Source organism: Agelaius phoeniceus, chromosome 7 (genome assembly GCF_051311805.1).
Source record: "Agelaius phoeniceus isolate bAgePho1 chromosome 7, bAgePho1.hap1, whole genome shotgun sequence".
NCBI lineage: Eukaryota > Metazoa > Chordata > Aves > Passeriformes > Icteridae > Agelaius > Agelaius phoeniceus.
In genome coordinates, this window is record NC_135271.1 from 47424427 (window position 1) to 47434426 (window position 10000).

General features: G+C 41.3%; 1 protein-coding gene and 1 long non-coding RNA gene across 3 annotated transcripts in view; one reads left to right on the forward strand and one right to left on the reverse strand.

The window, feature by feature from the left end:
• The window catches only part of LOC143694540 (uncharacterized), a 4703-nt gene extending 2805 nt beyond the window's left edge, over positions 1 to 1898 (forward strand). Inside the window, exon 3 of one of the 2 annotated variants that reach the window (XR_013183111.1) lies at positions 1831 to 1898. This is a non-coding gene — a long non-coding RNA (uncharacterized LOC143694540). Of the gene's footprint in view, positions 1 to 986; positions 1057 to 1830 lie in introns of those variants that run through there. The other variant, XR_013183112.1, reaches the window with a different exon arrangement.
• ZEB2 (zinc finger E-box binding homeobox 2) overlaps positions 1 to 10000 on the reverse strand; it is a 113917-nt gene that overhangs the window by 36234 nt on the left and 67683 nt on the right. The window lies entirely within an intron of this gene.

Here is a 10000-nt window from a genome sequence, read left to right on the forward strand (position 1 = left end):
GATGAGCAGAGGAGAAACCACAGGATAAGTCTCAGGAGCAGCAGGCCTGGAACCAGGAGAGAGGAAACTGCTTTCTTCCAACCGGTTCCTAGACATCCCAAGCCATGAGCTTGGTGTGTGCAAATGTTTGAGGGCAAAAAGACTTACACATGGCTAAGTTCTGCATCTAGACAGCAAAGTACTTTTCTATGCTTTCTCAGATAACAGAATCCTGTAATGCTCACAACACAGCAGAGCACATTAACTATAAATGATACAGTCTAAGAATGAAGTAATAGCATTGCCCCTGCATTTCCTTGCTTTTGTCATCTCCAGATTCTTACCTGCTTTGTGTGAGCCTGTGGTTGCCATCTCCTCTGTTCTATTACTAATGGGTGTCTCTCATCCTAAGAGAAACGAGGATGACACAAGTGGTGGCAACAGGAAGCTTAGGGTACACCCACTCCTTTCCCCCTAGAATAAACACTGTTCTCAGGGAAGGTACATTGATAATAAAAGCATATTTTTAGAAATTTCTCAGGCAACTGTAATTGCTATGGGAATGGTGACTCTAATAGAATGTACCTTCAACACGTAAACTCCACAAATAAGAAGGCTTAGGATTTGAGAGGCAACATTTTGCCAACAGACAGGACCTCAGCTGTCCTGAAGATATGTGATATTAGAAAGGTGCAGAAAATAGAGGAATTTGAAATGCAGATTAAGGGTTGCTTAATCCCAAAACCTAAAAGCTGATGCTTAGGTCAGTGTCTCACCTCCCAGGCTGCCTTTACATGCACATGCTTTGGAATATGCCTTTAGTGAAAATAGTTAAACCCACCACAGACTTCAGCAGGAAACTGGGATGCTGTTTTGAACCCAGTAACCAGCCCACTGCAGGCTCCAAGGAGAGCCTGTGATACTATTTCAAACCCCAATAACAAGGAGCACTCCTATACCGTGTAGGCAAATGAATGACTTCATTTTTTTTCTATTTATACTTTCAGCCAGAGTCCTGAGGCTGCTACCAAAGTTGCACTGTCAGATGAGATACACTACACACTGGTGAGGCTCTTGGCTCCCTCTTGGCTTCTCTTCTCAGGAAGTGTTTGTTGCTTTGTTCCTGCTAACGACAATGGGATTCATCAAAGTTTATATGTCTTGACTGAGAGACATTAATTTTGGCAGTTGTGTGGTCAGCCAGCCTCTGCTCTCCTTGTAGCTGCCTCTGCTCTGCAGGGAGAGGCCAGGTTTGGATGCTGACAGCCAGGAGGGGACTCATCTTCCTGTGAATCTTGAGGGTGCTGATGAAATCATATACACTGGATTCCCAGACTGGAATTTCTCTGCTGAATACATACTTTTAAACGGTTACACAGCAGTAAGAGCACAGCTGAATGCTTTTAGAAACATAAATAATTGATTATTTATTTATCCTTCAAGATAGCCTTCTCTCCTGGTAGATTACAGAGCTTGTTCACAGGAGAAGCAAAAGCATAGCCTGGAGGAAGACAATATACCTTCAGCTTGTGCTTGAAATCAGTATGGAATTGGCATGAGTCTACTGCTCAGGATGTTCAAGGAGATGTTGTTGCTGCTCAGCTGTGTCCCTGATCTGATTTCAATGATTTTTAAGTATTTAGGGACATACCTTCTAAGCTGCAAGAAACTACAAGCACATTACCTTATGAGGAATCAAACTGCAGAAGAAACTTCTCTCCATAACAGGGCAACTTCATTTTCTCTGTCCAAACTCTGTTTTTCTCTTTCTCAAACATAGAGAACCGAACTATTCTCAGAGCTTTCCTACTGATTAGTTTAAAAATATAAGAATACTCTAATCTTTTTCAGGGCTGTACAGACAAGTGAAGAACAAAAAAAAGGAAGAAGAACAAAAAAAGGAAGAAGAACAGTTGTGAGCTCTGCTGAGATACTCTCTTATGTTTAATGCCATTTAGTTCAAATTAAATGTGCCTCTGATGAATATGCACGAAAAATCGCTTTCATTTTGCAAAATCTGTGTTTGTTCCTGTGTTCTCAATGTTGGGGAACCAGAAAACAGAACGGATGTGGCTGAGAGCTCCTAGTTCACAACATTTATTTGTGTTTTATACAGGAGAAATCACGGGTGTTTTCATACCTGCATTTTGACTACATTACCTGCCTCTAACTCTCATGGTAATTCTAAACCACTTCACTGACTTGAACAAAAAGGCTGCAGATAACTGCAGAATTCAGTCCCCTTTTTCCACTGACCAACTGAAAAAGCTGGCTAGAGGGAAGACAGAAGAATGCAAGATTTACAGCGGAGGGACGGAGCCAACCCTGTGTTCTGATTAGCAGTTTGGATGCCATTGTTCTGTCTGGAAAACACATGTCATCCTCAGAATCACCCAAGCTGTCCATTGACATCTGCCAGCATATCCTCCATCACCTCGCTCTTTCTTTTTTCTCACTTTCTCTTCCTTACTCCTCTTTCCTCATTTCCCTGCATGTTCCAGTGCAGTTAGGAGCTACTCCTTGTAAAAAGTGATGTGGCTTTCAGCCCCCCACAATATCACCTTCAGTGTCAAGCTGGCCACCTCAAAACAACAGAAAATAGACAGTTCCTCTGAGTCTCCTCCCTTGTAGGATTTGTGCCGTGTTTCACTCTGGGGACAGAAATTCATAATAGCCCAGAGGCTTCATATTTTTAAAATTGTCACACTAAGACTTGACTGCCTCCATGAAAGAAGCACTAGAAAGAGATGCCTGAAGGTAGGCTGGGAAGAATCCAAAATGATGTCAGGTTTCCTTCTACCTTCCCATCAATAGGGTCTTTGAAGAAAAAGCCTCTTCAGAGAAGAAAAAAAATAACTTTCTCTTTAGTTAAAAGGGCTACCATGGTTGCAGTTTGGAGACTGACAGTTAATGCTATCTTTATTACCTTAAAATCTATACAGCCTCATGGTTTGCTGTGGATGGCTTTGCCTCCATGAGTTTTGATGATGTCCTTGAAAGAGAAATATAGATGCATAGCTTCATTCTGTGTTGACTTTGGAGGTGAATATTTTATCCCCTTTCCTTTTCCTGGCTGTTTGCAAACAGCAGTGATAACTCCTATGCAGCGCGCCTAAGAATTGTGGCAGAGGAGAGAAAATCAAAGCTTTTACTGGGCTAGAACAGTTCCAAGTCTGATAGTTCTCTTTCCTCACTGTGGTGACTGATGATGAGGGACAGAGGAGATAAAAGAGGTGCTGGAACTGTGCATCGCTGTCTATTATCTTTTGTCCAAAAGATACTTTTATTATTTTCATTATTGTTTTTAGCTTTTATGTAGGATGAAAAGATTCTTAACTAAAGGAAAATATGGGGTTTTTTTCTCTAAGGTCTATGCATTTTTGTGTGTGACTTTATAGGGAATAGAATCTTACATTCTTGAAGAGTCCTTAGAAAACTGTTGGTGCCTCTCTCTAGTTATACCATAGTACAACTTTTCCAGCAAAGAATAATTTCTGCTGAAATATCAGTTAGGCAGTTTCTGGAAGATAGTAAATTGCAATTTACCCACCATAATGTCTATCAGCCTGCTGAGAACTTTTTCTTTTGCTGTGAAGGCCCTGAAACTCAGTTTGTACAATGCTGTCGCACCCAAGTAGAGCCACACCAGCTGATGAGGGCTATTTTTTATGGACCCAGCTTTAGTACTGTCTCTTTGGAAGAGTTTAAGTTCATAATTTCTAACTTAAATGATTGCTAACAGAATAATTCTCATCCAGCCATGCTGGGTTGAAGAACCTGAGAGGGTCCCCCCATTATGAGGGAGATACCTGGGAGGGGAACCCCCAGCTACTTGCCTTCATAGGTAAAAATAAGATTGTCCTAAGGTTATTCACCTGGGATGAAGTTTGTATAAAAAGTAGAAATAAAGAAAAAAAAATCATATCTTACCCACACTAAGTAAATCTAGATCAATAAAGCAATTTTTTGTTGCTGTCCTGGTCAAGAAAGACTGGTATGGTGGCTGAGTGCTTGTGGCTGAGTGGTTTGTATGTTCTTGTCAAATGAGTCAACTTGTCCCTCACCCTCAAGCAAGAGGAAGTCAAATCCACCGCTAATACAGAGGCAGAAAGACGTGCTGCATATCTAATTCCTATTAAATAGACAGGTGGGAGAGAGGTAGAATTACCCAAATGTTGCAGCTTGAAGATTTTAGTGTTTTGGAAAAAAAAATCAGATAAAACTTTTCTGAAATCCCTTAAGAATTTTATATGAGACTTATTATCAGTTGTCATTATGTGCTATGTTAGCCTGGATTTAGAGTCATCCTTTTGAATGGTGGACCACTGAGCAGGAGTTATGAACTATCACATAACCTGCTTTTGAATACAAAAGTACCACCTTGGTTGCCTGAAGGGAATGGGAAGATCCTTCATGAATGATCACACCAGAGACAAGACCAATCAGTGTCCAGGATAAATCCCAATCACTGCAAAGCTTCAGCTGCAGCAGCAATTCCTGCAGGTGGGAAGCCCTGACTGGAAACCAATGGCACTGATGGTACCTGATATATTCCCACCAAAACAAATCACTATCATGCTCCCAGTCCCTCTCACCTCAGGTTTCAGAGGAAAATCCTCAGGACCCAAAATACCATGAACAAAGCCTGGAACATGGGGTTCTGCAGCATCAAGGAGGGCCTGGAGACTTCATACCCTTGGCATGCTCCTGAGCAGCCTGGCTTGTGGGCCCTAATATTTAAGTTCAGGTGGAATAAATAGAAGAAAAAGTCATTTAAATGAGTTCTGTATTTTACTGGAAGCACTGGAAATCATGAAATCATTCTGGGACAATTTCTTGTTTTCAATATCAATTGTTTCTCCTCTGGCACTTTGATACAACCTCCTTAACTTCAGTGGAACCAGGATCTCGTCCTGCACATCACTCAGCCTTAAATCACCCATATTTGTTTATTCACAGACTGTAACTTTATACTCAGCCTGCAACTACATATCAAAAAAAAAAAAAAAAAAACAACCAAAAACCAAAAAAACACCAACAAAACAAAAAAAAACATGGTTTTCTTCCCATCTAGTAAAATTCTAATGGTGTTGACTACCTTATTTAACCCATGGAGGAAAAAAAAAAATTAAAAAGGAGAGAAACATTATACTAATGCTTCAGGAAGAAAACGCCCAACTCTAAATGTGTGTCATTCATTGAATCATTCAGACTAGTGCCTTCTCCTCTCTAGAAAATTACTGAGGTCCTCCTGCTTTCCACAAACTACAGTATTACACTTCTAAGGAAATAATACCTTGATAATCTGCACTTCAAAACCCAAGCCAATAATGGCCTTTTGATGATTGAACAAAAAAGAAAAGAAGAAGAAAAAAAAAAAAAAGCCCACCAAACCCAAGAAGAAGAGGAATCTGCAAGGCTGCAGCAAAGGAATGCTGGAGAAAAGATGCTTAAACTACTGGTGCACCTCTGTATTTCACTGTAATTTACAATCTATTTGCCAACAGTTCTGCAATGATTAGAAAAATATGTCAAGAAGCTAAACAATATAAGCATCACACTGAAAGAAATTTAGCAAGACCCCCTCTAATTATTATTGTACATGACAATTCAACAAAATATTTTAAATCGGTGAGAAGAAAAGAAATATTAACAGTCTTTTCAGAAAAATGCACTTATTATCATGCCTGAAGGATATTCAGGAGGAATGTGAAAATAACTGTAATTTATTTAAGACCTGGAAGTATGAAATAATAAGCTACTGAGCCATCAGAATTGTTTTGGTGTTGTTATCTGACATGAGGGCAGACCTTGTCTCGCTTTAAGTTTTATAGTAATAAGACCTTGGAAACAAAACCTTGAATAAACAGAACATAAAGAAAAGGGAAATGTGTCCTTGCATAAATAGATATTGTGTCTATCACCTTCTTCCCTAAAGGTTGCTCAACTTTATAAACCATGGAGTAGGTAGAAAGTCATAAAAGCTGGACTGCACTCAAAGGTTCAGAAATCAGAGCCTGGGCATTTTGCAACTTAAAATGAGTAATGCCACCATGTTAAAAAAAAAAAAAAAAAAAAAAAAGGGCATTCTTATAATGATGCTCTGTTTCTATTAAGAAGCTCTGTCTCTGCTGGCATTTTATCCTCCTCCGCCCCAAAGATAATAGCTACACATCTGACTCATTTTTCATATTGCATTTAACCCACAATTTAAAGCCTAAACAACCCCGCATTTCAGCTCAGGAGGGACAATTCTTTTCTCCTCTAAAGTTCAGGGAGAAAACAGTTTGATGTTGTTAACCCTACCTTCCTCTGGTGTAGCCACATCTCGCCTCCCAAAGACACACTTCTCTGGAAAGAATCCTCCAAACTTCCACACAAAAGCACTGTGCACCTCTAGCCTCTCCATTCAGAAAAAAAAATTAAAGAAATCGAACAAACTAAAAAAAAGAAAAAAAAAATACCCACAACTGCCTTGAAAATCTCTGCCCCTATTTGTTTGGCAGCCCCAGCTGGGTTGCTTGGGGTTGGTTTGGGATTTTTTCCTGTTTCCCGGTGTCAACAGGAAATCCCGTGTCTAACAGGTAACGCGCCACTTGAGAGCCCATCAGCAGGAATAATGGGAGAGATCAGCCCTGCTCGGGGATAACGCCGGCGAGCATCACCTGCCCGGCTCCGGGAGAGGGGGAGGAGAGCGCGGCCATTAAGGTGGAAATGAGGGCTCGCCTGCCTTCCTCCAGAGGTGTTGCTTCCTCTGAACCGCCCAGGCGATGGGTTAGGCTGTTGGGGGAGCGGGGTGCTTTTGGGGACCTCTCTGGCCAACTTTGCGGAGCTGTGCGAGGCTGACGGGACCCCCGGGAGCTGCATCCCAGGGGCTCCATCATCCCCCCGAGCCCGGAGCATCCTCCCTGCCTGCGGCCGCCACTCGGTCCTGCCTCGCCAGCTTTGTTCCCAAGCGCTCCTAATACATTAAAACCTTTCTGTTTTCAAAATAGCATCGTTGCACCTCAGCACTGACAAAACCAGACAGCGGTGAAAGGGACGGCGACATGGCAGACACAAAAGCTCACCGCATTACGGCCACTCTAAACAGAGCACAAAAGCAAGGGAGTCAGCGATGTGTAAACCAAACAATGTGAGGGGGAAAAAATATTGAATAATTTCTGTCATGAGGCAACTGACTAAAGCCAGGCTCTAATTGAATTAAACTCCCATTTATTTGCTCAGGCCTAAACAACAGGCTGGGGAGGGGAAGAAGGGGAAAAAAAAAAAAAAAAAAAGAGACGGGGGGGGAGGCAAAAAAAAAAAAAAACACAACAAAAAAAACTTAAGGTTTGCTCAACTGTTCGGAGGTACCACCTTTCCTCACCCCTGTATAAATCCACCATCTGTGCTCACACGCACACATGTGCCGTCGCGCAGCAAATGCGCCGAGACCCGAGCGAGCGCGGGAGCCAAAAAAGCACCAGGCACACAAAAGCTCCCCAGGCTGCCCCAGGTCTGCGGGAGCCAGGCAAAAAAAAGGGGAAGAAAAGATCCTTTGCTCATTGCCCAGGTGAGATAGCCTGGTGCGTCCTCTCAGCCTCGACACGCGTCAAGTAAAAGAAAGGTTAAAATTAGAAAATTCAATTTATTTGATAATTTCCCAGAATAATTAGAGTTAATATGGGTTAATTAATATGCAAATCTCTCAGCAGATGTTCTGCAGCAGGGCCTGTGTGAGAAAACAGCCTTTGCTTTCTCCTACGTGATTTTGGCTGTCAGTTATTGGGTATAATTACTGTAACTAACCGAATACACACAAAACCTTTGGAATATAAAATTGTTACAGTTCTAGTTCTGCACAAGCTGCTACTTTTCTGCAATAAAAGCGAACAATTTCTTTCAGAAAATAGGAGCCTTTTTGTTCCTTTCTTGATTTAAAAAGAAGAAATGAATCAAGTAAATGGCTTATCTTTTTTCTATGCATAATTAGGTCAGTATTATATGAACATTCCAATGAGCAGTGGTACAAACGTACATATAAAATGATAGCTCAAACCACCTGCAAAATCACATAAAATTGTTTTATTCAGAATCTTTTCCTTCATACCAGAACTTTGAAACGCTCCGTGCCTCTCCTGCCAACACTGCCAACATTTGCCCAATTCAAAGGGATCCCGTAACTTTTATTATTTTTTAAAAGCACAACAGCAACATTTTCTCCAAAGGCACTGGAGCATTGAGGACTGATAAAACAAATCATCCTTTGAAACGTTGACCAGTGCTGCGCTTGACCCTTTTTTTTCTTTTTTTTTTTTTTTTGGCAAGGGGGAAGGGGGAGAGGAAAACAATCACAGAGTGAAGAGTTTTGCAACTTTGGGCAAATACCAGGAAGGTTTTGCTGTGCAGTGCCCAGGTCTGCAAAAGCACATCCGTGCATCCAAGGCGTCCTTTCCCCTCTCCTGATGAGATAAAACATTTCACACACACTCGGTGCTTTCCCATGGCACCAGGTAGGCCACAGCTGCTGCTCCCTTTGAGGAGCAGGGGGATGGAAGATGGGATGGTTTGGAGCACTCTGGCTCCAGTGGGACCCAGGTAAGTCAGATTTACCTGAGTAAAGCTTTCACACCAGACCTGAGCTCTGGTGACTGAAAACAGCCAAAACTTTAACTCCTGAACTTTACTTTTGGTCCTACTTTACACCACAGAGTGAAATTTGCCTTGAAACTTCAATTTTATTTTTTTTTATAACACTGATTTATTTATATATATTTTAAAGTATTTCAGCTTTCTCCTTTTTGGTCCTGATTTCTCCAGTTCCATCTATAATATTCCTTGTGATTCTCACAATTGGAAAGACACTTCAGAAATGTAAGCAAACTTTTCCTGATCCTTTTTTCTCTCTCTTTTTAATTGTCAGGGGGGAGGGTCATCTGTTTTCTAAGAATGCTTTAAATAACTTCTGCCTTGGGAGATAGCTGAAAATGATCTTTTTTTTTTTTTTTCTATAAATCAGGAAACAAAAGGCCTCCACCCCTTGCAAGAGCCCTCTCACAAACTTTCCCTTTTTGCCACCCCACCAGTATGTCAATAACATACCAACCCATCACAACTTGCCAAGAGGTGGAAAATAAACAGGGAAAAGGAAGATTTTGTTCAGCCTAGACTGTCAGTTTTCTACATTGCTTTTTTCTCAAGCTGACACCCCAAAGGAACAAAATTTTATTTTTTGTTTAAATTTTAAGAAGCAACTTTTTCACCCTGCTCCTGTCAGCTCTAACTTACTAACCGAGTCCTCCTTCCCTCAGAGAGAGGTTTGGCACACTTTTTTCTTGCATTGATTTAATTTCAGTCACCAAGATTCTCTGCTTGCTGACAGCTGCATGATCTATGGCCTACCCCCTAAAAAAAAAACAAACCCAAAAATACAGTTTGAAAGCAGCTATGAATTTTACCCCTCCCTGAGCTGAAGTTATCTTATGAAGTATTGATAACACATTATCTCAGGGAGCAGAATATTACTGCACAAAGTGATACTGAAGATGTTGAAGGGACCTTCTGGCTCAGTAAAAGTTATTATTCAGAAGTTTACATAGTCTGCAAACACTTATCAAAATCCCTGAGCAGAAAGTACAGACCCTACGTTTCAATTAAGATATAGTGGAATGCAAAAGGTCCAGGGGAGATAAGGCCACTCTTGGAAGGGCAAAAAAAAAAAAAGATATTCAAATTCATCCTTGATGATACTTTGACCTCATGAGCTGCCTTTTCAGTACAAATCCGAGTGCTTCCTACCTGGCAAGGCAACTGTGTCAGGGCCAGGCTTGCCAAAAGTGTTTTGCTGCTCATTTTAGAACAATTCCTCTAAATCATCCCGAATTTGGGGCCGAGGTGGGACATGGGCATATTCAAACTTACAGGCTCTTTGGGTGGAGGTGGGAAAGCTCCAGGCAGAGACCAGTGACCAATGCATTAAGATTATTTGTGTTATTTTGCTGTAACACCCCCTGTTCTGACCTAATCCACTGGGGATTTG